A 24,889-nucleotide genomic window follows, 5' to 3' on the forward strand; every position below is an offset into this window, starting at 1 on the left:
ATCTTGTAGACAATAGTATTTTATTCATCATTTACAGGAAGACCATTTGAAATTATTCAAACTCTAATTGTAAAAATAATCCCAAATAGAAACATGGAGGCTCTGCTGAACAGCCAGTTGAGAAAATGGCAGTGCACCCCTTTAGTAAATAAATCTTTAATATGAGAATAATAGATGTTTTTAAATAGGTTACCCCACAGGAGTGGTAGAATCTCCCTCACTGGAAATATTCAAGACTTGGCTTGACAGGGACCTGGAAAACCTAATCTGAGGCCCTGCTTTCAAAACCAGGCTGGACAAGATGGCCTTCCAAGGTTCTGTTTAAATCTAGATTTATTAATGAATCTATTATTTTAAAAACAGTAAAGGAATACAACATTTTCTTTTGAAAATATTAAAATCAAAAGCTAGTCTCTTCCTGGAAATATACATTTTCAATTTGCAATTAAATTCTGCAGTAGCCAGTCATCCACTTAAAGGTGCAAAGGACAACAGATATCCTTTAGAATGTTTACCTGCCATTAAACACTTCATGCCATGTGAAAAGAGGTTTATCATTTCTTCTCAGGATGTTGCATCCTCTTAGTAATGCAATGTTTTCAATTAATTTACTGTCAAGTTTCACCAAAGGAAGCAAAAAACTAGGTGAGATACTCACAGAATCACAGAATCACAGAATCGTCTAGGTTGGAAGAGACCTCCAAGATCACCCAGTCCAACCTCTTACCTGATACTGACAAGTCCTCCACTAAACCATATCACTACTCAGAAGGAAGTGATTTTGTTTACTGCAGGTGTGCATGTAAAGAGTATTATGATTGCTTACAACTTTTTTTGGATGGGAGGAAGGCAACTTTTTTTGGATGGGAGGAAGGGAGAAGTTTGCTCTTTCTGACTTATAAACCCAGTTATCTTACAGGATACATGTGGGAGATAGAAGGCAGTACAGAAAGCATCCAGAGAGCTGATCATTACACATTTTTTTAGGAGGACGAGAGGTTTCACAGGGAATGTGTAATGGTCAGTACTGAAAAGCTCAAGTAGTTCATTAGAGGGAAAAAAACATATACCAAAGATGAAGATTTTTAATAATGTTCTTTAGCAGCAACAAATTAAAAATGCAAATGCAGAAACAATCTCATATTATTTTACCTACTGTACATTCTGAAATTGTCTTCATGGATCACTAGGCTATTTAATGGCCTTTCACCCCTGAGGCCACAATTCAAATTAAAACTGTGTAAACTTTGAGAAGTAACCTACACCAAATTATGTTTTGAATTTGTATTAAATTTGTATAACCTTGGAGATCTCCCTCTGTGAGATCAACATACAAAATAATTAGACTAGACAACAAAGTTTTCACACATGAGACCTTTTGGCCTTATTAATACAGATTATCCCCTTTAGTAAATAAAGAATTGTTCCCCATATAACATGAGAAATACCCCATACAATTGCCTTGCAAAGAATACTGGAGAAAAGGGATAGGAGGTGTGAACTCTGTTTTGTTAATTAAGTCTACCTGAGAAGTCTTATTCCACAACACTGTTTGAAAGACAAATTAACTTAGTTTCTTTTGTTGTTTAGTAGGATTCTTCTATGTGCACAGGATGAAGTGGGGGAGCAAAACTGTTAACAGCTTTCTTCGAAACAGTTTTCAAATCCACCACATTTTTCTCAGATTGTTTGCTCATCTGACAGATGGATCATTTCCTTAACAACACATTTTTTTTTGACAGTGATCTACCTGAAAACCATATTTCTTTATCTAAGGTGGGAGCTTTAGAATGAAAAATAATCACACACACATGGACATACGCCCCACTCTATGTACTTTGTGGTAAGAGTATGTTCTTTTTTTTAGTTCAATTGTGCTTGTTTACTGTGTCTTATGTTGCTATCTCTCTTCTGCAATCTTGCATGTAGGTCACTGAGGGCAGCCCCATGTTAAAACAGTTTTTGCTTCTGGGAACACAATGGCGAGGGCTCCCTCATTATGTTTTTATAACATCAGGATTCAGCATGAGATACAACGCATCATCTCTATGTCACATCATATTACTACACAGAACCTCACCGGAGCTCATAAATATGCTCTTTCAGATAAATATTGCTCTTGGTAGCAATCCCAATCCTTACTGGAGAGTTGCCCTAAACATAGATCCTTCTTTTGATTTTCCATACCATTTAGGTATTACTCCAATAGGTTTTCTAATCAAAATGAGATCAGATGAGTAATACCTGTAGAAAATACCCAATGGTACAAATAAAGCAGTAATCCCAACTGGTCCCAGCACAAGGAGAATGATAGTGAATGCCCCATACAGGATCTGTGAGAAAACATGAATAGATCTTACTCCAGCATTCTCAATATAACATGATCTTTACAAATAGTACAAAATTTACTGATGGTAGTTGTTACCGATGCTTTGTGATTGATAAGTCCTTTGTCCTAGACAGTAACTGGTAGAGGTTTTCATTTGTTTATTTCCTGATGGTTGTCACTAAGCTACATAACTTCCTTAAAAAATAATAAATAAATAAATAAATAAATAATAAAATCAAATGAAAACAGCATAACTCTTATTCACTACTGCATGATTCTTTCCTATAGTCCCAGTCACATATCCAGAAGAGAATAGTAAAGCATAGCAAATGATAGATAGTAAAGCACAGCAAATGATAGAAACATGCTGAAGGAGATGATCTTGAACAAAAGAGATGAGAAAGCTGGAGAAGAAGTCACAGAAACAGGGAAAAACATACCAGGCTACAACATTAGCAGGTTTTATGTTGCATTAGAAAAAGTACAGTCTATATGAATCGACTTTAAAGATTACTTTTTACCCTTTGTTTTGAGAAGTCTTTTTTTTTTTTTCCCCCACTGGATACCTTCATTAATTATTTCTGCACACTATGTACACAAAACTTGCCACTGTTTAATAGTTCTTTCTTTGTTGTACAGCCTTGTTACTCAGGCTTTCTGAGGCTGTGAAAGCAACAACAATCCAACATTGACTACAGATATTAAGTATATCATTTGCAGTTCTTTCCAAACTAGAGAGAAGTACTTTCACAAGTGTTTTCAAAACTACGTTTTCTCACAGGTAAGCTGTGACTGCCTGGGTATTTTTCAAATTGAAAATATAACTCTGATTTATAAGTTGGCCATTTCCATTTGTAATTTCTCCCACAGCACAGACTAATAAATAATAACAATAACAATAACAAAACAACAACAACAACAAAAACAACAACAACAATAAATAATAATAATAATAATAATAACGATAATAAACTAGCAGTAATACAAAGGGCATAAAGGCATCAAACCAATCAATTAAATAAGGTAAAGGTACAGATGGTGTTATCTGAATCTAAGGATCTCCTTCATCCCTCCAAAAGAGCAAAATTGTGGGTGGACACCAGAGACCCAAAGACTAGAATATTTTTCTGTAGACTGTGGGCAATCTGATCTCTTAATCCAGCTGCTATTGATATGTGCATGTTATGCTAATTACTTAAGTAAATTATTTCATGGTTATATTTACTTAGTGACTTTTATTCTGAGCTTTGGCTTTCAGTATGATAAGATAATAACAAATTTAAAGGTCACTTCTTATTTAAAGGGCTTTGATCATGAAAATCTCAAGCAACAGAAATTTTCTGATCACATATGTAGAAGTTCTTTGACAACTTCAGTCTGTGGTTATAATGCATAAATGACTTTCATCTTGTATACTCTCATTGCCTTTTATTGAAAAGTGTAATTTAAATACTTTAAAATTTTGAAACATAACTCAAGGAGTACTTTCAGCAAATGTGATTTTCATTGCCCCATTTTCTATGGAGAAACTAAAGACTTGAATATTAACACCAGCAAAGTAATGGCAAAGATGGCTATGATGGGAAATCATATTAGTAAACAAGAGCTGCATCTGAAAAATATTGTCATTAAAAGCCATGTAGTAGTTAATTGAGTCTGATATGAAATTTAGTGCTGGAAAGTTAATGACTAATGCAGCTATTTCACAGAGCTTGGTTACTGCAGGCTCTATAATGATCTCCTTTGCTTCATAGCAACAATGAAATTAACCTCTCTTTTGTCCTGCAGGTGTTGTGTTCTGATAATGCATATCCTTTACAAGTATGAGCAAATTATTTGCTTTGCATACAAATTGAGCATAAGCTGAATCCATATGGAAAAGGAAATGAACACTTTATATATTTTTGAGCTAAAGAATACACACTTAAGATAAGTCAAAATTCAGTATATGTCATCATCTTGGGTGACTTAAAATAACAGAACCAGTACGAATTTAGAGGATTATTCTTTTTCTGGATTTCTGTGTATATTATTCTATTGCTTTAAAAGTTTACTGGACATAAACCTGCCTGCTCCTCCCTCATTTCAGCCTATGGTGCAAATCTGAAAAGACACACAGTATTTTAAGTAGGGTGGTGTAGAAAGCAGGATTGGAGGGGTAAAAGGAACATTTTTAGTTTTTGATGATCAAGGTATCTACTGGATTAAAGTGGGCATAGTGCATTTATAATTCAGAGTAGAGCACCTAAAAAGGAGATGCAGAGACTCCTGGCATGGTGTCAGACTTCTTGCTGTCTGTAAAGTAACTAAAAATAAAGTTAATAATCAGAACAAAAAATAGGAAAACACAATAAGAGTAGTTGGAATGAAACAATAGGTAATAAAAAACAGCGTGAGTTGAAAGAGTAAGGTAAACACCTGCTTTACTCAAATAAAAGATTCTTTTTTTGGTCCATACTATTAATCAAACTGCTTGCTGAAGTCTTACTTATTGGCTGCATTACCAAGAAAGATATTTGCAACAGAGATGGAGATTTGATTATAGCTTCATTATGAGTATGAGAGGTCCCCTACTCTTATTTTTATTTTTATTTTTATTTTTATTTTTATTTTTATTTTTATTTTTATTTTTATTTTTATTTTTATTTTTATTTTTATTTTTATTTTTATTTTTATTTTTATTTTTATTTATTTTTATTTTTATTTCAAATTTCTAAAACAATTAGATTCTAAAACAATGTGACAATTTAACAAATTAATTGATAGATTTTAATATATTGCTGTCGTACTGTTCCTAACAAGGACTATTTTGACTAGCTGCTTCTGGTATGAAGAACAGTCATGAGGACAAGGTGGGAAGAGCTTACTACCATCTCTGTGACAATGTTGATTCTGCAGCTAACAAACCACAGCTATCAGTGAGACCAAGCAGACTGATTTTGTTTGCACAATCAATAACTATATCAGGGAGACAAAAGCAATGTAATAACAATAATTTTTCAGAGACCAGCACGCCTGATTTATAATTGCAAGTTCAGTTTAAGAGCCCAGTTTCTGCACATGCCATAAAAGTTATGAATAAACTTGGGCATAAACAAATATCGATTTTTTTTATTTATTTTTTTGATGGGAGGTTATTACCCAGAAATGACATTTTCAAAGACTAGCTTAGAGTCAGAAAATGAGTGGGAAACCATTCCTTTGTATAAGCCACCAATTTAATAGCATGGTACTGTATATTTCTATGTCAGAGTAAGTGATATATGAATGAAGAGGAAATTAGATGCTGGGTTAAGAAGCAAGAGATAATGGGACTCTCAGTGAACTTTTTCTTGTTCTGAATACTGCTTTTCTGTTTTTTGTTGTTTTTTTTTTTTTTTCTTCAAGAAATTTAGTGGAAAAAAGCTCTTAAAGAAAACTATTTATCACTTGTGGAAAAAGTGTTTGCTTTTATCTTAATTTCCCAGTATAAAAATAATACAGAGAAAGTATTTGATAATAGACCTGGTAAGAATTTTACAGTCCTTAGAAAATTCTGAAAATTGGTGGAGGACGGAACTGAAAAAAGGTAAAAGTCTGAAAATTCCCGGAAAGGAAAACACTGAAATATATTTATTTTACAATAATTTATTTTTTTATTTTTTACTGTAAAACTTCAAAATCTCTAAACATCCTTCAACATTCTCTAAATGTGAATTTAGAGAAATACCTCCCAGCTCTGATATATTGTTGAACATGTAGGAAACTGAAACCTTGAGATGTGTGGTTTAGTGCATACCATTTAGGCATCTCATTGTTGCACCTATTTGTTAAAAACAGGGATCATACCATGAAAACTGACAAAGAGAAATATCAGTAAAACTCACAGCAAATTTGAGAGTATCTCAAAATTTTCAGTTATTGTATGATAAGTCTGTTTGTATAAAGAGAGAGAGTAAAACATATTGGTCATATGTGTACCAAGGAGTTGGACAATGAAAGGGAAAAACGGGAAAGTTCATAAGGTAAGTGTCCATAACTTATTTTAACAATTCATAGGTTAACTTCAACATCTAAAAGTATTTCAATATCTAATAACAAAGAATTATGGGAAGCGTCATCTCAAACCTCTGGTCACAGTTTTTTTTAGTAAACATCAGAAACACAACTGTCTCCTCTTTTGGTTATGACCAAAAGCTATTGTATCATAGAATCAAAGAATATTTAAGGTTGGAAGGGACATCTAGATAGAGGCTATCTTGTCTAATCCCTCTGCTCAAAGTAAAAATAACCAGAGCAGGTTATTCAGGAATGTGTCCAGTTGGGCTCTGACTGTCTCCAAGGATGGAGATTCCACAAACTTTCTGTGCAACATTCAATGTTGTTCAGTGTTCAATCAACTTACAGTGATCACAACTTTTCCTGTTTAAATGACATTCACTATATTTCAGTTTATGTCCACTGTCTCGTTTCTTTTCAGTAAACACCACTAGGAATAATCTGTCTCTGTCTTCCTTATTCCCTCCCACTGGGTATTTACACACCTTGATAAGATCCCCCCTGACTATTCTCTTCCCGTGCCAAAAAGTCCCAGCTCTCTCAGATTCTACTGTTTGTTGTTGTTGTTGTTGTTTTGTTGTTGTTGTTTGTTTGTATACCCGTGTGTTTTGTTTTGTTTTGCCTTTAAATTTATCACTGTGCAGCTTGAGTTGTTAAGAGGACACAGTAGTCCAGTGACATATACAGATACTGTATTACCCCATTCAGTGTTCTTGTTCATACATCCAAGCATTCAAGGATAGCTCTGTTTGCTAAAAAGTTCTTAACTGTCATTAATTACTTTAGCTTTCTTTAAATCTCTTCATGAATCTTGCATCAGGATTTTTGCTGTTTAATCTGTGAGAATAGTCAGACTGAAAAATCTATAATTTTTTGGTCCACTGTTTTTACTCTGTTAAACCAGATGTGCAGTGACAGTTTCTTATCAGTCTTTTGTAACCTTCAGAGTTGTTGAAATTGAATATTAATGATCCAGAGGCTTCATCAGCTTAGCCTTTTCCAATTATTGTTTGCAAATCATCTATTCTTTCTGATTTTAAATGTGCAACTTTATTAGTTGTTGTCTAACATCCTGCTTAATAGCTGATGGGATGAAAAGTATTTATTTTTCCTTCAATCACCACCTGAATACTTCCCTAACATTATTAGAACATTATTTACAGAAACACTCATATTTTCTATGTTAGGAGTTTTATTATTTACATCAAATAGGAACCAAAAAAATGGGACCAAATCTTCATTGACCCCTGAATTGTCAATATATATTTCAGGGCATTTCAAACAGACGACAAGGCAAGAATAGCACCTGTCAAAGGAAAGAGGATGAATTTTACCCAAAAGGAGCAGGGAAGGTCATAATGTGGTATAAGGAAATTTTGCTATTGCTAGGGAGATAAGAGAGTTATTTCGGAAATTAGCCTTAAAAAGTCAGTTTAGAGAGGTGTTAGATTTGATCTTAGACAGGGACATATTAATGACTGCTGTCTTCTCTTTACTTTCTGTATGGCAGTTTCTGGAATGTGAGGCACAGCTTCTTGCACATGGATAGTGACAGTGACAAGACAGGATGTCTCCTTCAGAGCCTTCCTCTCTTCTCCCCTCTCCTTTGAGGGAGGGAGGCTACAAAGGAACAGTGGCCATCGTGGCAGGGATAGCTGGCAGGAGAGTGTCAGGAGGCAGGCAACAGTGCTGGAATGAACACACATTTTCTATCCCACTTTCTGTTCTAGAGGAAGATGAGTCCTACAGACCAGATAAGTATTTCTGAACCTGTACTAAATATAAGACAGATGAAATAGACAATAAAAATTTTCTATATGAACTACAATGTTAACATTTCTAGCTACATCTATGAAGTTAAATCTACTTTCTCCAAGGAACAGGTAATTTGGAGTTGAAGGTGTAAAACAGAGAAAAGAAAACCTGGGTTTAATGGGCAGGGCTTAAATACAACAGAAACTGCATCCCATGGGATAAAAAACAAGCAGTAACATTGACAGCAATCCTAGGCCTTGGGAAGTCATCTGTCAGCTCAGACTACCTAGTGATGTCTTAGCATTTGTAGAACTATAACTGTTTTATAGAAACAGAGAAAATTTCTTTTGTCTGAGGAAATTTAGTACAAGGTTGAATTCATAGGTAAGAATTAAGGAGGTCCTGATATACTGAACATGTCTCTGTACTTCAGGTGATCTTTTGTGCTATGTTCCCTGCAGATCGTGTTTCAGTTCTACAAAAGGCAAAGTAAACTGCCTTACTGCCTATTCTTCACTGCAAGGTGATGCAGTCATAAATATATGCATATCCAACTGAGTGTCTTATTTAGAATATGCAGTTTTGTGAGCTGAAATTGTCTACAACAAGCTGCACTTGTTACTTTCCCTGGCGAATAGGTTTTGGGACATTTTACAAAGGCATCAAAGAGACAGTCAGTCCTAGGCTTACTCTGTAATGGATAACTGTATAACTTAAACAAAAAGTAATTTTATTTTATTTTATTTTATTTTTATTTTCAAGTGTACAATGAATGATGCAATTAGAAATAGGGATTTACTGAGTTACAAGTTGGAGCCCTGCAAAGTTACATTTGATTCAGTCACGCACCTAAGATATAACAAAGAATAATTAGATAAAAAAGAAAAAAAAAATGTTCATTTTTGCTGCTGAGTTTCAGGTTTATATTTGAACCAAATGCAAGAGTTTTCTCATGAGAGGATGATATTCTGTCCAGTCCTTTTTTTTTTTTCTTTTTTTTTTCCCCCCTTTTAATAGCTGTACCTATTAGCTAGAGATTCCTGATGATAATTAAACACTTGGAAATGTGTTGGAGCTATATTAGCGATTACTCCAGCAGTTTGAACAATAATTACATTTAAAATATAAACATAGTATATTAACTTGCTGGAAATAACTAATCTCTACAACTACTAAATTAATCACAGGATCATTTAATGACTGATTATCAGAATCAATACCATTTTACTGATGAGAATCCATACATCAGTACTGAAGAAAGACATTTGTTATTTTAGCAACATGGAATTGTACAGGCTTTTCTTTCATCTCTCCTTCTGCATCATTTATACCTGACTGTTTTCAAGACCTCTGTCCTGCAGCAAATATTGCCAGCAATACTGAATATTTTCAATTAGTAGTTCTCTACTTCTCCGGTAGCTAAGCAACTGACCTGTGGTGAAGAATACATAATGATCTTCTGCATATCCACCTTAGAGTATCAGACAAAACATAGGCTTCAAAACATGGATTTGTTCACTCATATTGATGACTTTGGCTTAACATTCTGTGAATTATGAAGATGTGTGTTTACTGTATGTTTGTTGTAAATAAGTCAAAACCAGAAATAAGTCTGTGTTTGTATGTTGCCTTACCTTTCCATATTTCTTAGTAATTGCCATACAGTTATACAGGAAACATTCAGAATTCTGTAAAATCATGATAAATACAATAGTATGAAAATTTATAATGGGCTAAGGATTTGAAGTCAACAAAATAAAAACAATCCTATTTAAATATGCAAGGAAATATTTTTGTTTTGTTTTGTTTTGTTTTTACTATTGTGAGTAATATGGTCTTGTTAATAAAGCAGAGATTATGTAATGGAGAGCTGAGAGAAAAAAAAAACAACACAGCAGCTGGCACACACTTAATCTACATTGAAGCTGCATGTTGTCATGGGGGTGGCAGCATGAAAAATATATCTGAAAAAACAACCTTATCCATTACAAGGTCTTCCATCAGAATAAGTGTGTCTGTACCTCAGGGTTGGCCTGGAATTATTGTCATTATAAAAATTATAAGAATCCCCCAAACTAGCAAAAGCCTGAAAAGTTATCTCCCTTCAGTGTGTTTTTTTTTTTTTTTTTTTTTTTTTTTTTTTTTTTTTAGTCAGAAGACTATACTTATTCTGGTTTAGTGGTTTAGTAAAGCTTTCACAATCCCTTTATGTATCCTGTTATGTATGACCTGTTGGAGACTGTACAGTGTGGCAGTGTAGGGAGGACCAGGAGGGTATCATATATGAAGCAAATTAAACATAGATAAAAGTCCTTAAACACACTTCCCAATAAACTCAAAAGGAATCAACAAGTAACAGCATAAAACATAACATTTTAGATAATGGATTTACATTACAGTGATCTGAATAGTTCAGATAGGAAACACGAGGACATTTTGACCATCAGACATAATCCCTCTGCAAACTCACAGAGGTTAAAGGTGAACCTAATTGTCAAGTATCAGTCTTTGGTTTAGCAGTAGATTTGGCACAGTCCAAGTTTAAAGAGTGTTTGGATTAAAGTGTAGTTCAGCCCATTCTCTACCGTAAAGAACACATAGCAATCACTGAAATGATTGGGTAGTGTCTCTTAGATGCTTGTATCTGATTAGTGAAAAGTACGTCTTGTACACAATACTTCAACAGCTCTCCTTTTTTAGTTAGCTAAAGTCCCCAGAGAATTTTTAGGCATTGTACTCTGCTGTAAAATTAATTTTAAAGGAAGAGAAACTGTGTGCAGCTAGAAAGACTGAAGAAACTAACAATTACCTACTGGAAGTCTTCTGTGGATATCTGTGTAATAGTTCTTCGTTTAGATCAGAAAAATTTATATTTCACTTTGAATCTTTTTTTTTTTTTTTTTTTTTTTTTTTTAATTCAGGATTATCCTTCTAGTCTTTGGAATGTCCTGCCAACGATAGCTAGAACCTAAGCTGTGATAGGGGAGGTTTGGGCTGGATATCAGGAAGAGGTTCTTCACTGAGAGGGTTGTCACACACTGGAACAGGCTCCCCAGGGACGTAGTCGTGGCACCAAGCCTGTCAGAGTTTAAGAAGCATTTGGACCATAGTCATATGGTCTGAATTTTCGGGTAGACCTGTGTGGTGCCAGGAGTTGGACTCAATGATCCTCATGGGTCCCTTTCAACTCGGGATATTTTATGATTCTATGATTCTATGATTTGATTTCCTTCACTGAAACCGACATCACAACCATAAAGCCTTTTGCTATATGTCACAACTTCAGTTTCCTAATGGAAGTGTGACATAACTTTTTTTGGCTCTTCAAAGTCAATACTTACAGAGATGTCCTTATGTAAATTATCAGCTTTGTCTAAATTTATAAAAATATATGGCATATATTGAAATTATTAAAAAAAGGGTTATTAATAACATCATCTTTTACAAATAAAAGATATTCAGCCCAATAGGTAGTCCAAAATTCCTGGCAAATTAATAATATTTAAAACCTTCATATAAAAAACAGGTGGTTTCAGAGGGTTATACTCAACGGCGCCTTCTAGCTGGAGGCCTGTGGCTAGCGGTGTCACCTAGGGGTCAGTACTGGGTCCAGTTTATTCATCAGTGACCTGGATGAAGGGACAGAGTGCACCCTCAACAAGTTTGTGGTACAAAGCTTGGCGGAGTGTCTGACATGCCAGAGGCCTGTGTGACCATTCAGAGGGACCTGGACAGACTGGAGAGTCGGGCAGAGAGGAACCTCATGAGGTTCAACAAGGGCAAATGCAGGGCCCTGCACCTGAGGAGGAACTACCCCAGGCACCAGTACAGGTTGGGGGCTGACATGCTGGAGAGCAGCTCTGCGGAGAGGGACCTGGGGGTCATGGTGGACAACAAGTTAAACATGAGCCAGCAGTGTGCCCTTGTGGACAAGAAGGCCAATGGGATCTCAGCCTGCGTCAGGTGGAGTGTGGACAGCAGGTCAAGGGAAGTGATCCTCCCCCTCTACTCAGCTCTGGCGATGCTGAAATACTGTGTGGATGATCTGGGCTGCCCAGTACAAGAGGGACGCAGAACTTCTAGAGAGGGTCCAATGTAGAGCCACAAAGATGATTGAGGGATCAGAGTATCTGTCTTATGAGGTAAGACTAAGCTGGTCTGAGCCAGTCTTCATCATAATTCTTGCATCACAGTTTCTTCAGTGATTGACAGGCATCCAAGAACTGCTCATCTGAAATAAAATATCTGGCCTCAAGTTCTCTCTTTCATTAAGTTCTGTAGATCTCAGGACTACAGCAAAGAAAAACAAAATAAAACAAAACAAACAAACAAACCAAAACAAAACAAAGAACATCAGTTCAGCCATTAAACAATGATATAAATTCAGAATTCAGAGACTTGAAAATGGTTTGCTCTTCATAGTTAAATAAAAAATACTTCAAGTCCACACCACCACCCCCAAAAATGTTTGGAGTTACATGGAGTTTTAAAACTAAGGAATTATTAAAATAAATCATCAGAAAACATGACTTTGTAAAGTAAGGAATTTTCTTTCATTTAAAGGAGTTGATTTCACTTGGGACTATAGATGTAAAATCATGTAATAGATGAATAGACTCCAGACTAAGACTGAGAATCCCTCTGTGGTATGGGGAGAATAAATCATGTGACCTCCCTTGACAACTGCAGGTCACTGCCTTTCTGTCAGGCATTTCCAGCAGTAACAGGCATAGAATATATTAAAGAAAAAAAAAATAAATTGCAACAATACCTAGACTGCTTCTGTCCAGAGAATTTTGCAATTCTGTGAAGGAAAGCGCTAACTTGTTAAAATAACTTTGTCTAACAGGAGACTTTGAAGTGGGATGGTGAAAGAGGAAGAAAGTGGAGCATGTGCAGTGAGAGAGTGGAGAGAATGAAGGAAAGAGAGAAAGAAAGAGAGAGCAAAGGGGAGAGGTAGGGAAAGGGGGAAAGAGAAGGAGGGAGAGAGAGCGAAGAGGAGAGAGAGAGTGAAGGTGAGTGAGAGAGAGTAAAGGGGATGGGGAGAGACTGAAGGGGGGAGAGAGAGAGTGAAGGGAGGAAGAGAGAGAGAATGAAGGTGGGGAGGGAGAGAGTAAAATGCGTGGAGAGAGCGAAGGGGGGGAGGAGATATATAGAGAGAGATCTGCCTGGTAGGGAGTGAAAAGAGAAGGAATAAAGCTGTTAAAAAGAAGAGCCCAAATTACAAATAGCATACAGTTATCTTCAAAGGAGGCTAAATTGCATATTAAACTCTAATTTAAAATTATATCTCATTCTTTCAAGTTTTGTCCTCATTTTTGCTATGACTACTGCTAGTACTCAGGTTCATTCTTTGAGAATTTATTTAGTGCAAAGAAAATTTCATAGGTACCATTCTGTCAGCTGTCACAGCCACTCCAAACATTATTAACCTGTTGCCACCAGAGTGGTGTTCAGCCATAAGTATGTGGCTGTCTGTCTTACAGTGTGCTGATCACTTTGTCTCTCTAGCTGCTTTGTCTGTGACAGCCTGATATCTCTCATAGGGACTGCAGTTGATGCCAGGGTGTAAGCAATGGTAGTGTTCCATGCTACGTCAAATTATAGAACCCAACAAGAAAATGCTATTCAATAAAGTCATTTGGGGGTGGAGAATAAAGACTTTAAAACCTATTTTTGTCCCAAATTGATTTGTATTTTTCTAAATTCAAACTAAATCAAAGGGAAAGTTGTACCTGTTAGACATTGCTCAGTCATGAGCATGTCCTCAAGAGGACGTGGGGGTGAGACTTTTCCATTCTAAGCGCAAGATGGCAATAGTCTCCAATAGAGCTCCAAAAGGAGTCACTGAATAGTGTACTAGTAAGCACACTTACTAGATGGGCAGCAGCAGGAAGTAGCAGTCAGGGGAAAGGAAAGCTTTCTCTTAGATTGGCATTAGCTATTCTTAGAACATGTATATATACTTAAAGTTCATACACCTACATAGCTTGAGATACAGGAATAATGGAACAACTCCATAACCTAATGCAATTCCAGCTCCAACAGAGTAAGAAAGGAATTGCTATAGAAATCAATATTATGAGTTTTAAAACATAGTCTTAAAAGTTCAATTATATTTGACAAAATTTTCATAGAATTTTAGCATCTTTTTGTAGGTGACTGCAACAGGACCCTTCAAAATCACCTCCTTTATGACCTCAAAGTTTTGCTCTTGTGATGTCTTATTTTGACCAAAAACTAGGCATGAGCTACATTTTCCTGTAAGATGATGTTATTTTTGGTTATGTTTATAAAAAATATTGATTTCAAAGTACAAAGCAATCAAGCAGGGGAGGATGAACTATTTGTTTATAGGCAAGTACTGGAGCAATGGTTTGCATGTTCTGCTTACAGATAAGGCTTATGATAGCACTGCAATATCCAAATGGCAGCAATATTTCTTGTCAGCCATTTTACATTTCTGTAGAAAGAAGAAGATTAAAAGCTACCTCCTGACATCCTTAAGATAGATTGAAGTCTGACTAGGGTCTCAGTAAGGTTCTGGTTTCTGAAAGCTGCATGTATCCCCAGAAAGGGAGAACTGTTCAGAGAGCAATCCTCTGAAGGAAGGCTTTGCTTTCATGAGCTCAGGCAGTATCCCAGCTGCTTTTGTTGCATGAATCAGAAAGCAAAATCTCTTCGGGCTCTAAAGTGCAAGCAGAAACATGGTGTCTCTGGACTGTGTAGAGGTATCACTATGTACTATTTATTTTCTGATACTTAAATCTTTGTCTGGCTTTAAAGAATTTTTCAGGGTATGTAATATTTGAGGTGTTAATTTCCCACAGCTGTGGAAATACCTAAAATCACAGTACACAGTATTCAGCATTCCAGTACAAAATTGGGAAGGTGCTGTTTGTCCACTGAGATAACATGCTTAGGAATTGGTAACGCAAAATGTTACCTTCAAGGTGACATCTTCTATTGAGGGCTTCAAGCCAGAAGCCTTTAAGAATGCACCAGGGCACCATAGACATTGACTGATCTTTGAAGAATCACAGAAGTTTCTAACCTACTCTGCTTGCTAAAGGTTTAAATAATATAGTAATCAGGATCCTTCTGAAAAGCTACATTACTTGAGATATTCACTTGAAATTGAGTAAGGGGTGATAGGATAAACATTTTCAAAATATGGTCTCTGCATTCTGTACAAAAGGCTGATTTGATATATCATGTAAACTTGTTGCCACAACATCAAAGAAAAAGCAGCAGTTGTATTCTGACATTCTACTGCAGTATGTATTTCATAGAAATATGCATGCAGTAGTACTGATGTTAATCATTAGACCATGCTCTATGTCCAAAACGTGTCTCCCTTCATTTGCCTCAGCACTAAACAGTTTGAACAAGGAAAGAGAAAACCTGCAAGGCAAGAAGCAGCAGAGGTGATTTGTGCTCCTGATGATGTTACAGAGAGCTGAAGACATCAAGGGGCAGTAGTTTGATTACACTATGACAATTAGGAAAAAAAAAAAAAAAGGATTTCTTGCTAGATTTTTTTTTTTGTATAACAGTAAATGGGGAAAGATAAATAAGATTTTCTATGGATTTTTTTCCTTTTTATATGTTTTTGCAAATATCAAATATAAACAAACAAACAAAAAAAACCTCTTGTCTAGCTGTAACAGAAGGAAGTGTTTCTTTTAATGCAACTTTATTGTTTTCTTGATAGAAGAGAAATGTAACAAACCCATCAAAGAAGGAAAGTTAAGAGATTAAGGATGAATCAAAGTTCATCAACAACATTTAGAGAGAAAGAGTAAAAACTAAAGAGATGAAAACTTGAATAGAAAACTTGACACTAGTTGTGAACTAGCATCGCTGAGTGACAACAGTCCACATTTAGCTGCGGATTTGTTTCTTCTTGGATACAAAATTCAGTGACTTTTTCCTGAGCAAGAATCAAGAGAACATATTTTGTGAAATCAAGAAATCTTTGAAGGCCTTCTGACAATTTCAAAATCAGCAAGCTTTTAAACTGTGACACCATATCAATGGATTTTTCTTTAAGGCTTAGTTATTATTATTATTACTATCTTCATTGCATATTAGGGAAAAAATACATCTATAAGCAAGAACAAATCTAGACCTTTAAAAATCAACCTTATTAAAACACCTTTGTGGAATCCAGTTTGCTGGTTTTATTCAGAGTTTACCTTGTGATAATTTATAGGGAGGAGTAATATTCTGTTTGTAACTACTTTATTTTCCTTCCCAATTTCCACGTCACCACAAATTGTGCCTTTACTAAAGTCAATTTATTTTTGCCACTCATGCAAATAATAAGTAACAAATGCACATGGAACAAGAAGCCATGCAAATATTTTATTAACAAAGAACCAACTTGTTGAAATGTAAGCTCAATAAACAGAGCAATTTATACTATTTTCAATGTAGCAACTGGTCTTTAAGTGATACACAACAAGAGCAAGCATTTGCAGAGCATAAATGATTCTTGATTCAAAAACAATTCCTCTCCTTCTACCTCTTACACCAAATCTTAAGAGAATTGAAAAACAAACAAACAAAAAAACCTCAGATTTTCTGGAATACACCTTCACTTTGTGCAAATCAATGTGATAGACAATTAATACCTTCATTTAGTAAACCTTGTGGGGATTTGTCTCAATTTCTGAAAGAGTAAAATACAATGAGATGTTGTCATCACTGTTAATAAGAAAATTGCTAGAGCAGAAACCCATTCCTTACTCAAAGAAAAAATAACACCAAATGGGAAGACTAAGCTGGGTCAGAGCAAAATACTGCAGTTAATAAAAAGCCTGCAGTTAATATACCGCCCATAGATGCATTTTTCCTAAGGAAAAATTGCAACTTGCAGACTTCAGAAGGAGAAATTATTTTAGAAAGGCAAAGTCGCTTTCCAAACTCACATAGAGTGCACTGAGACCCAGAACTTCACACTACTCAGTTCTGTGGCCAAATATGACAACCTGACTCTTGCAACATGACTCTTTCTTATGTGCAGACAGACTGTGACTGGGAAAAAAAAAAAAAAAAAAAAAGAAAAAGAAAAAGAAAAAAGAGAGAGAGAGAGAACTTCAAAGGTAAATGAAATTTCCGACTGTGTACGCCAGTTTGTGAAAAAGCTCTGCACTTGCTGGTCATACAAAAGACATCTAGGTATTTTTGGTTTTGGAAATCAGGTATGATTTCTACAGTCTTCCAAAACCTGCCACTATCAATTTCAGATAGAGGTTAAATAACTCAAACTCTTCAATGATATTTTCTTTTTTACCTGAATCAGAAAGCAATTTTACATTCAGATCTGCGTCTAATGTTTGAAAGTCTTCTGAAAACCTTTTCCTTCACATTATTGTCAGCATGAAAGACAAAGTCTTCTGAAAACTAGGTCAGGAAATGACATCTCCAATGATAGCCATCTATTTTGGCTCTGATAAGCCCTTTGAGAGGACTTGACCCAGAAGATCAATAAAATGACAAACGACTAAAATGTACAAATCTTTCTTGCTTCTACCCATAGGAGAGTTGTGTCCTTAACAGCCACAGCACTCTGCTCCTTCATAATAAACATTTCACATCTTATCAGGAAAGGGTATCTCACTATCAATGACTGCCCAAAAAATCACTGCAGCTAAAAATGTCTCCAGAAGGCAGTAACTATCTGTGACATACTTAATTTACACTTACAATATTATTAACTGATATTTACAAAACCAGGTTTGTTTTGTTCAGTAGAGTTGGTAAACTCCTAGCAAGTTAATAACAATCACCTGATTTTCAGGGTTAACTGAACTGACTAGCCAGTTATCTCCTGATAGCCAGAATAGTCAAGTATTTCATTACTGTTTCATGTTTACATTCTAGCTAATTTTAATTTCTAATGCTAGAAGACATAAATAGCTCTGTAGAGGTGAAACACTCTAGTATTGTTATTGTTGTTGTTATTATTATTATTTGTTACAATTTCATGTATATCATGATATATTCAGTTATATATTACCTAGTCTGAAGAAAACCGTTTTATAGGCAGATTTAAGGTAATGAGCATTCAACTTTAAAAAACGGTTCTGGTATCCTGTAGTTCCTCAATAATAATATGCTCTTACATTCCAACAGAGAAGGATGGATTATGGGTTTTTCAATTTGCATCAGGCATATTAATTGCAGAGTAGGATTTCCACATAAAATATCAATGTACTGGAACAAACTGTTAATGTACCAGAATATGAACACTTACGTTCATTTCTTGAGATTTAAAAGCAATCTTCTTCTTTTTTCATACATCTGAATAGCATGCTTTTTTTTTTCCTTTTTTTTTTTTTTTAAGTCTGTTAATGAGAACAACGTAACCAATGTTTTCTTAAAACCTTAATTAGCTTAAGTGTTAATAGTGCTGTACTAGTCATTGTACTGGCAAACAATACAACAAGCCATTAGGGAAAGAAAATAATTTACAGGGTATGGAAAAACTTTTTAGAGCAGCTTTTAAGAAACATGCCATGGAAGATCAACTTTATGTTGTAGCAGCAAGCAAAGAAACATTTAATTCAAGAGGGTTTTTGTTGTTGTTGTTTTTAATTGTGAAAAGACACTCCTAGACTAATAAAAATGTATTTGGAAGTAAAGTTCAGCTGGGAATTTGTTAAGTGATTGTAATGATACAGAATAGGAAGTTTAAGGTTTATATTTTATCTGATTCATTCAAATTGCACACAGAATCCTAGAAATATGTTTTAATAGGTATTAATATCAAAAAAATCTCTGTGCAGAGAGAAAATTTGATTATTTAAAAACAGGTAAGTAAATATTAGATGAAAAAAGTGTTCTTTATGACTGATAACAGTGCAAAAGGGACTTCATGTTGTTTACAACCATTATCTTATTATTTATAAATCTGAACAAGCACATATTTTTCTTCAGTGTCCCATAGTAGACTGACTACACTAGAAATATGCTGTTATCAGGACAAACAAATTCACTTTGAGTTTACACTGTTTTCTTTTATGACTGCTCTGTTTCAAACTACTGGTCTTTAATGGGCCTTCAACCTTTTTTATCTTTTCTTAAAAAAAAAAAAAAAAAAAAACAGCAAATGAATGCAGGTCCTTCCTTTTAAAGCCAAACAGAAAAAGAAAATATTTAAGTTTGCATGCCACAGCTGCAGGCTGTGAATTATCACACTAGGGAAGAGTAGAAATGCCACCCACATAATACAACAAGAGGCCTGATTCATTTTGTGTCTGAAGCAATCATTGTGGACTTACAAAGCCGAAATGAGTTTCCTTTGCAATCTTCATGGGGGAAAAAAATGAGAATATAATCTTTACTAGTTCAAAGCAAAATTCCACTTTTTTATTTATTTCCTAGTTCTCATTTTTATTTCTCTTCCTCAGATCTACTATTTTGCAACTAGCTTGGCTTTACATATAACAGTGAAATTGAATTTGAGATAGGATATAAAGGAGAGCTGCAATATCTTCCTGGCCCTATCAGTCCCACCTGAACTTGTGACAAGTGATTTAGTTAGCGTATAAGAACCATATCCAAGGTACTCTGCAAAGTCTGTTTTTTAGGCTCCCAATAGTTACAGGGCAATCAGAAAACCTTGCTTCCTATCTTGCACACAGAGGGAATTAGTATGCCATCTGTTTAAGATCCCAGTGGAAGCACCTGCCTAGGGTCCTCTCTGAATGTGCAGGACTCTACTCGGTATGCATAGACACTCTTTATATAGCTTCCTACAGATCATCAATAGTGAATAATGAAGAGACTGATATTAAATTCTGCCTTTTAAATTCTTTACTCAAGGCTGCAAGGAGGTTTTGTCCTCTTGGGATCCTAATGCCTGAATTTTCACTTGAAGAGCTTTAAAATGCTCAGGATCTTTCTTTCAAAAAAAAAAAAAATCAACTGGATTAATGATTTAAAAGTTCAGCTACTGACAGTAGCTGATGACTGCAGTAAAAATCTATTGGCTGCAGTACTTGTCCAGAAACAATCCTTGTTATTGCCTTAAAATATTCAGACACATACTGTCCATCCCTCCATACAATGCTATATACAATGAATTGCGGTTAGTAGGGCAGAAGGACAGAAGGGAAGAAGGGATGAAGGGGGGAGGTAGAAAGGAGGGTAGCTGATTTGAATTCTCTCTTGAAGAACATGCAATTAAATATACACTTTTTACATCCCCAGTGAGTGTCTTGGACATGAGATTAATATCTCTGTCCTAAAATGAAAATTGCAGGTATATTTTTAACATATGTGAGTAGGTGCACTTTGAAAACACTTCCCAGAGCAGGTCTCAGCTGAGTTGAATAGTTGCATGAACAACTTCAGGATGCTGACCAAACTTGGGACTGGTCAGCATGGATGATGTAGTAGCCTGCTCTGGATAGTGTAAGGATGTGCAAGTGCTTGTCTCTTGATCTGACCCTACAAGTCTTTCTCATAGAAAGTTCATAGATTTCAAATTGTTCCAAGGAAACAAAGATTTAAATTAATTAAAATAAGATTTACTTTAATTACCTTTTACTAAAAATAGCAAAAATTGGTTAATATTTCAATACTTGATTACAGTAATATTTCTCTGAATTTAAACACAGATTTAAACCCAAATTATATTCTATATGATTCAAAATTTTTACTCACACCTCTATGTACTGAAATTCATTTGTATTTCAGAACTAAGGCTTAGGCCAGTACTTATTCTAAGGGCAGCAGGAATATAGCTCAGAATTGAGTAAACTCCAACAAATTTTGTTGAGATCTGTTCAGTTTTAAAGAGATACAGGTAACAGGTAGTATATTTAATAACCTTAGACACATGCAATGATCTTGCAGTAGCCGTTTTAAGCTTCTGTAAATCAAGACATAAAAATGACAAAACATGTCAGCTCTCCACTCTTTAGTTTAATCAGAAGGCATAGTGTTAGATGTATTTTATTATGAATATTAAAAAGTTATAATCTCTGCGAATCTTGCCAGGCATTGCCTGCATACTCAAACTAACTGGCTTCCTAAACAGAAAGGAACCCTAATGCAGGGAAATAACTGTTCTGAGAGCTTTGGCATGGGCCTCGTTGCTACGGAAACCATTTCTTTGTCTCGACATGTTCAGAGTGGCTGCCTCATTAGACACTGAACCTGATCATCACTTTACACTATGGGAAAAAAAGAAAAAAAAATAGAGAAGAGGAAAAGCTAGCAGGTCTGCAAATCTCTAAGAAAATGCCAGGAATGAATAGGGGTAATCTTAAATAAATCTAGGTGTAATTATATTCATAATTATATTCTGTTGAAAGTAAATTTGCCCAAGTTGCTTTATTCCACATTTAGCTGTAGGTGGAGGAATGAACAATTCTTCTTGTATGTCTTTTACTGAATTAAAAGAAAAAAAAAGGCCAACTGCTTATGTTTTGTCTTTTTGTATCTTTTAGTTTTAAATATTGAAAAATATGTATTTAATATGGTCATTCAGATTATTTAACTGCCTGAGACATTGCTTTAGTCTTGCTGCAGCAGGTTTTATTGATGGAGTCAGAAGCATAAAATGGCAGGGAAAAGCCTATAGAGGTGCATTTATTATTCTGATCATAAAGAGGAGTGCTAAAAAAATAGCAAAAGTGTTGAAAATATATAGTGACAAGAGAGTTACTTTATGTTAACTGCTAAGTTTTAATCAAGGTACTAAAACCGGCACCACATAAACATCTGAAATGCGGCAGAACTAGATGCGGTTTTAAGGCATTACTCATTGGTAATACAGCTATGAACCCAAGGTCCCTCTGGAGCTCAGCTCCTGCCCTTGGCTGATGAGAAAATCCTTTGAAAGTGGTCAGAGCTTAACCCCCACCCTCTGTGCTTTATAAATATCAACAAAGGGAAAGGATTTTAGAATCACCATCCTCACAATTCTGTTCTATGATAGGAAAAATGAAATCCAAATCGCAGGTGAAACAGTTAAGAAATGCTTAACTTCTTTATTCATATTTATGAATAAGGAAAGCAACCAAGCTAGAAATTGTTTTTTCTCTTTTGTTTATTTTTGTCAGATGTGAAGGTGAGTAGTTAGGTGTACAAACAAGAGGACACCTGACCAGACAGCCTGACAGATTAACCGGTCATTTTCCATGAGTATAAAGAAATGACACAAACTAGATTTACATGCACTTGCAGACATTTTCCTTCTTAGTAGGTGATAATCTATGCTGAATGTCTGAGTGTTGCCTAAGGAACAATATTAAAATTAAAACTTTTTTTTTTTTTAATAATGCTTTTAACAGAATGAACATTTCCATGGATATCTTTCCCCTCAGTGACAGCATTGTTAAATATGTTTTTTGCAGGTTACAGCTAGAAGAGAAGAGGAAAGAAATGGCAATGTAATCATCAGTCTACTACACAGCAAGAACACATTCTTGCTTTCCTCAGAAACTAGGGTTTTTCAGTTCCATGGCAAAATGCTTTCAAGATTTAATGAAAGATGAGTCGCTACCAAAATAAATAATTTTTCCAAATGGGGACCTGAGGCAGCAAAATTTACTCTAGAATGCTCCTGTAATTACCAGTGTTTTGCTTTCTACACAGCACCCTATTAAACAGAATTGCACATAGAGGAGAACTAGATGGAGATATTTAAAATCAATATACAAGGCAAGAAGAAGTAGTTAGAAAGGTACAAGGATATTGTTTGAAGTAGGCCAGATGCAAGATTTGAAGCAATTGTTCTTTGAACACTTGACTTAATAACAACTTTTGGTAAATACAGAGGAAGTAAATGGCTCCTCTTGGCCTCTGTTTTGAGCAAACACAGACAAGGACACCAAGGTTTGAAGAAGAAGATTAAAAAATACTGCCTGAATGTTAATGCATGAATGTGTGAGTGCCAGTGTCTGTGAGAAAAAGTAATTAATTAGAAGATACAGGTATAACTGGGTAGCAGTTATTATAATCACTTTTTGTTATGACAGTTCAGCTGAATGGGGCTGAGAGTTTTAGGACTTCAGTATGAGACACATTTCAGAGTCCCATTCATGTTCTGAGATGTCAAATACCTTTTTTTTTTCTTGAATTACTCTCTACTGACATCATTTCTTGATTGCATTTCTCTACTGACATAATTTCTTGATTGTATTAACAGATCTAAAATGTAAAATTTTTTCTCAATTTTTTGTAGAGAAGTTCAGAGAGAAAATTGAAGATATTTGAGTTACTTGCTGATCTCTCAATGTAGACAAAGAAAAAACATTTAAGAAAATGTGTGCTTCTTAGTCTGAAATGTTTTACACAAGTAAGGTACATTTTCTTACACAAAAATATAAAGAAAGGATGTTCAAATATAACTTTTGATCCAGCATAATTTTTAAGCTTATATGTTAATTTTATCCTTACCATGAATTATTTGGGAATTTTTAATTGCTAAAAACTGCACAAGTTGCTCTGCTGTTGTGGATCAGGTCCTCACCTTTAAGAAGGAAAAACTTCTACCTATACATTTAAAATTTGGTAAAATTTCTACAGAAAATGTATTTATCAGTGTATAGAAAATAATATACATTGTTTTTAATGTTCCAAACTATGCAATGTACCTAATAGTTCACATTCCTTTATTTTTTCATAAAGTGTTGTGAGACCCAAGGAAAGAATCTTATCAAAATTTAAGCACATTAATTATTTTGCACCTAATATGCAAGCTCTGGGGCAGAAATAGATGCACAATCACCATCATAGCTAAATCAGAAACTTCCAGAGCTGAAAATATAAGCAGTACTGGTTGGATGTAGAAGACCGTGAAAGAAATAAAAGGCACTTGTACAGACTGTAGAAATCTTCAAAGTCTCCAAGCATAAGTTCTTATATAGTCCCAGAGACCTCAAACTGATGCCCGAGCATGCAAGTCAGCCTTTCAGTATGACAGTCAGAAAGCATGCACCAAAAGATCTGGACCTTTTACAGTGATGTAGGTCAAAAACTCCTTGGTGTTATCATGCCGTGTGCATCTTGCTCTCTGGTCTTAGCCTACCTCCAAGGCCACTGCAAGAAAGAAAGCAGTAGGCAGCTTCATCTTTATCCTTTTGTTTTTAACATGTGATGGATATCACCCCCTGGATAGCCAACTAGAAGCACTGATTGCACACAGTGATGTAATTCCTAGCTCTTGCATAGTGCACATGCAGGACTGGGAATAGCATTGTTTAGGGTATATGCAGAGGTGGCACAGAAGAAAGGTACAGGTCTCTCACCTGAGTTCATGTTATCAGAACATGATGAGTGCCCAAGTTTATTTTCTGTGTTTCTTTCTCCTTTTGGAAATACATCTTTAAAGGTCCATGCATATCTTCCTGCTGTGGTACCTGAATTTAGAGGCACAGTCAGTGGAGTGAATCTTAAAGTTTTCATTTGATTTACTAGAAAATTACATTCTCTTGTCTCTGTGTTCTGTTTCTCCATTTGGTGATATAATAATAAAAATAATTGCTCAGAGCTGGAAAGAGAAATAAGAAGCATAAACTATAATGTGGGCTGCCAAATGCCAATTTTCTTAACAACGCTACAGATTTACACCCTTTGGACCCTTTGTAACTTCACCTTAAAAAGAAATTATCAACTTTAAAAGAAATTATTATTATCAGCCAGATGATATTACTAAACACCATATTGTCACTGCAAAATGAAGACTGCTCACTGTTTTCACAGAGATTTGATAATGGCAGAGTTATAAAAGTACCCTTTCTAAATGCA

General features: G+C 35.1%; 1 long non-coding RNA gene across 3 annotated transcripts in view; it reads right to left on the reverse strand.

Annotated features, from left to right (window-relative positions):
- Positions 1 to 856: 856 nt before the first annotated feature.
- LOC308195691 overlaps positions 857 to 24,889 on the reverse strand; it is a 767,404-nt gene continuing 743,371 nt past the window's right edge. For 2 of the 3 annotated variants that reach the window (XR_013951738.1, XR_013951739.1), the window contains exons 2-3: positions 24,391 to 24,501; positions 4,901 to 12,412 (exon numbers count right to left, since the gene is read on the reverse strand). This is a non-coding gene — a long non-coding RNA (uncharacterized lncRNA). Of the gene's footprint in view, positions 2,334 to 4,900; positions 12,413 to 24,390; positions 24,502 to 24,889 lie in introns of those variants that run through there. The other variant, XR_013951737.1, reaches the window with a different exon arrangement.

This window comes from Anser brachyrhynchus (assembly GCF_964034855.1).
Source record: "Anser brachyrhynchus genome assembly, chromosome: 5".
NCBI classification, from domain to species: Eukaryota; Metazoa; Chordata; class Aves; order Anseriformes; family Anatidae; genus Anser; species Anser brachyrhynchus.